We start from the raw sequence: 4078 nt of genomic DNA, 5'->3' as shown, positions 1-4078 counted from the left end.
ACATCAAAAAATGCTCAACATCACTCATCATCAGGGAAATACAAATAAAAACCACAATGAGATACCAACTTACACCTGTCAGAATGGCTAACATTAACAACTCAGGTAACAACAGATGTTGGCGAGGATGCGGAGAAAGAGGGTCTCTTTTGCATTGTTGGTGGCAATGCAAGCTGGTGCAGCCACTCTGGAAAACAGTATGGAGGTTCCTCAAAAAACTAAAAATAGAACTACCCTACGACCCAGCAATTGCACTACTAGGCATTTATCCATGGGATACGGGTGTGCTGTTTCGAAGGGACGCATGCACCCCCATATTTATAGCAGCACTATCAACAATAGCCAAAGTATGGAAACAGCACAAATGTCCATTGTTGGATGAATGGATAAAGAAGATGTGATACACACACACACACACACACACACACACACACACACACACACAATGGAGTATTACTCGGCAATCAAAAAGAATGAAATCTTGCCATTTGCAACTAGGTGGATGGAACTGGAGGATATTATGCTAAGTGAAGTTAGTTAGAGAAAGACAAAAATCATATGACTTCATTCATATGAGGACTTTAGGAGACAAAACAGATGAACATAAGGGAAGGGAAACAAAAATAACATAAAAACAGGGAGGGGGACAAAACAAAGAGACTCATAAATATGGAGAACAAACAGAGGGTTGATGGAGGGGTTGTGGGAGGGGGAATGGGCTAAATGGATAAGGGGCATTAAGGAATCTACTGAAATCATTGCTTCACTATATACTAACTAATTTGGATGTAAATTTTAAAAAATAAAAAATAAAGTGAAATCAAAAATAAATAAAATAAAATTCAAAAAATATATAATAATAATAATAATAATAATAACAACTGGGGCACCTGGGTGGCTCAGTTGGTTAAGCATCTGACTTAGGCTCAGGTCATGATCTCGCGGTTTGTGAGTTTGAGCCCCGCGTCAGGCTCTGTGCTGACAGCTCAGAGCCTGGAGCCTGCTTCAGATTCTGTGTCTCCCCTCTCTCTGCCCCTTCCATGCTCATGCTCTGTCTCTCTCTCAATAATAAATATATGTTAAAAAAAAAAAAGGTAAAACATGTAAAAGATTATGAAAGTAGTAAGAGATTTGCTGTACAATGAAAATCAGCTAGGGAATATTTTGAACTTCAAAAGCACAAAAAATGGCAATTAGATACATCTTGTTTCATTGGTAGGAGAGGTGAAACTTGCTTTTTGTGTTACAAAAAGCATATTGATTCTTCTGAAACTATATGGGGATTTTACAGAAGATTCCTCCCATAAATGAATTTAAAAGAATTCAAAACAAAAAAATCCAACAACAAATAAAAGCAAAGTATAAAGACAATATCATCAATACTAAACAAAGGGAACATATCTGATCTTGTCTACAAACTTCGTGTGGCATCAATAATGAATAATTCAATTTAGAGCACAGTAAATGTAAATACCAAAGTCAAAGAGGGCTTCCTTTGTGGGAAGGTCAAGAAAGATGGTAGTGTAGGATATTGTAAAACAAACAAACAAACGAACAAACAAACAAAACTTCTGTCCAGTTCAGGAATACCAGAACTGAGGACAGTAGCATACTAAGAAAAAGATACAGACTATGTTCTGTGAAGTCCTCTAGCCAACCTTCCAACATAGAAGCTAGAAGAGAAACCAAACAAGAGAGGCTTTCCCCTAGATACACCACAAAGTGGGAGAGAGATGGGGGTAATTCCCAGGGACCACTATCTCGAACTTGAGTGATAGTGGCAAATAAAGGCAGATAAGTGCAGGAATATAAGTACAGCCACACACACTCTCTGTCTCTCTCTGTCTCTGTCTCTGTCTCTCTCTCTCTCTCTCTCACACACACACACACACACGACAAAAAATATTGTAACTGTTCACCAAAGTGGTTCACTCTCCTGAAGAGAAGAGCAAAACCCTGAAGGTAACATATCCTCATACTTGGTTAGAAAATATCACTATCTCAACTCAGCTAACCTTGGGTGCAGGAATTTCAACAGAATTATGAAGAAAGAGAGAGCAGAAATATATTTCCCTGAATACAAGTGACTATAGATGTAGCTTCCTCCCCATCCATCTCATACAGCTGCATAATTGAACAGATAATACAAACCAACATATCTAGTCTTCTGGCTGCAGGTGAAGACTCAAAAATAGTACCCAAGGAAATAAGAAAGAAAGTCAAAAGGAAGCCATATATGGTATTAGGAGGGTAAATCATAATCCTGAATAAACTATTCTGATTCAAAGTTGAGAATAAAAGAGATAATCTTTAACGATGCAAAGTGCTACGCTATGCAAAGTGTAGCAAAAGGAAAAAAGAAAGTGAGTACTAGTATCCAAAGAGCATACTCTTGAAGAAGCTTATTCCAATAAATAGAAAAAAATAGAAAACGATGCTTAATAATGTCAGAGAAAATTTGACATAAAAGAATAAAATAGTGGCACCTGGATGGCTCAGTCAGTTAAGAATCCAACACTTTGTTTCTGCTCAGGTCATGATCTCACAGTTCATGGGCTCAAGCCCTGTGTTGGGCTCTGCACTGACAGTGCAGAGCCTGCTTGGGATTCTCTCTCCCACTCTCTTTGCTCCACCCCCCTCTCAAAGTAAATAATAAAATAAACTTTAAAAAAGTTTTTTTAAAAAGAATAAAATAAAAATACAGTGAAGTGTTTTAGGAGGAAAATGATGGCATTACAGGACGTCCAATTCATTAGGAGTAGATATTACGTTACAGTAAAGTGAACCAATGACATTGAGACACATTTAAGATATCCACACAAAGCAGAGGAAAAAGACAAAAAGAGGAATCCCTTTTTTTAGGAAAGAAAAGAGATACAAAAAATACAACAGAAAGGTACAAAAGAAAGACAGTAGAAAGCCAAATATAGGGGCACCTGGGTGGCTCAGTTGGTTAAGCATCAGACTCTTGATTTTGGCTCAGGTCATGATCTCGCAGTTCATGAGTTCAAGCTGGGCATAGGACTCTGCTGTCCAAGGAGGAGCCCGCTTGGGATCCTTTGTCCTCGTGTCTCTCTGCCCTTCCCTGCTTGTGCTCTCTCTGTCTCTCTCAAAATACATAAACTTTATAAAACAATCAGTCAATAAAATATTTAAAAAGAAATTCACTGACTCCAGACACAGATTTTTGTAGGGGCATATTGTCCTTTGAAAGGGAGTGAGTGATCCCTCCCCTCAATGCTATCCCAGCCAAGTTTGTCCCCTCATTGGGCGTCTTGGAGAGGAATTTTTGTGCTCAGGTCTTTCCATTTTTCCTACACAGACCTCTCCCAGGGTTTATCTTAGGCCAGTGATACTGAGGTGGGACCAGGTTCTGGTTTTGGTCTCTTCATAATGTCAGAACCATGTCTGCCTTTCACTATATGGAACAATCCACAAGGTAAGAAGCATTTTTATTTTTAATTCTTAAAACATGAAAGGTCTGATTATCAATTACCCTTTCCCTAAGCCATCCTCCTGCCATCCTCCTGCTACTTTTGTCACTCTGTATGCAGCAAGGATGGTCGGTCCCCATCTCCCGTCCCCTCAGCCCCATGTGTTTACTTGCATCTGCTGTGAACAGCTTCCAGCATGGCAGGGTGCCCGCCCCCAGTGCCTGGGCTCACTTCTCTGCCTGAGAGCTTTGTATGGCACAGAAAGAGCTTACTCCTGGCCAGCAGGTGTAACTGGCAGTATAGGGGAGTTGCAGCCCCTGAGGGGCAAAGCAGAGAGGAAGGAAGTGGATGATTAAATGCTCCATCCTTCCCCCCTCCAGACTAAAACTCAGTGGTATTTTCCAAGCATTTACTCAGAAGGCTCTGCCAGGCCTGAGCCCCAGTTCTCCTGGTGGTGGCAGGCTCCTTAATGCACTCTCAATGACTGTCCACTTTTACTCTTCTCACTGTCACCCTGTCTCGCGTTTACCACTTTCTGGCTTGTGCTTCTTGAGATCACCTTCCAAATAAAACCACTTGCACCCAAACTGTCACAGAGTTATATTTATTGATATAGAAACATGTTCTCAAGTTATTCTGAACTG

This window comes from Panthera uncia, assembly GCF_023721935.1.
Source record: "Panthera uncia isolate 11264 chromosome A1 unlocalized genomic scaffold, Puncia_PCG_1.0 HiC_scaffold_17, whole genome shotgun sequence".
NCBI lineage: Eukaryota > Metazoa > Chordata > Mammalia > Carnivora > Felidae > Panthera > Panthera uncia.
Note: the sequence above shows the minus strand (reverse complement) of the source record.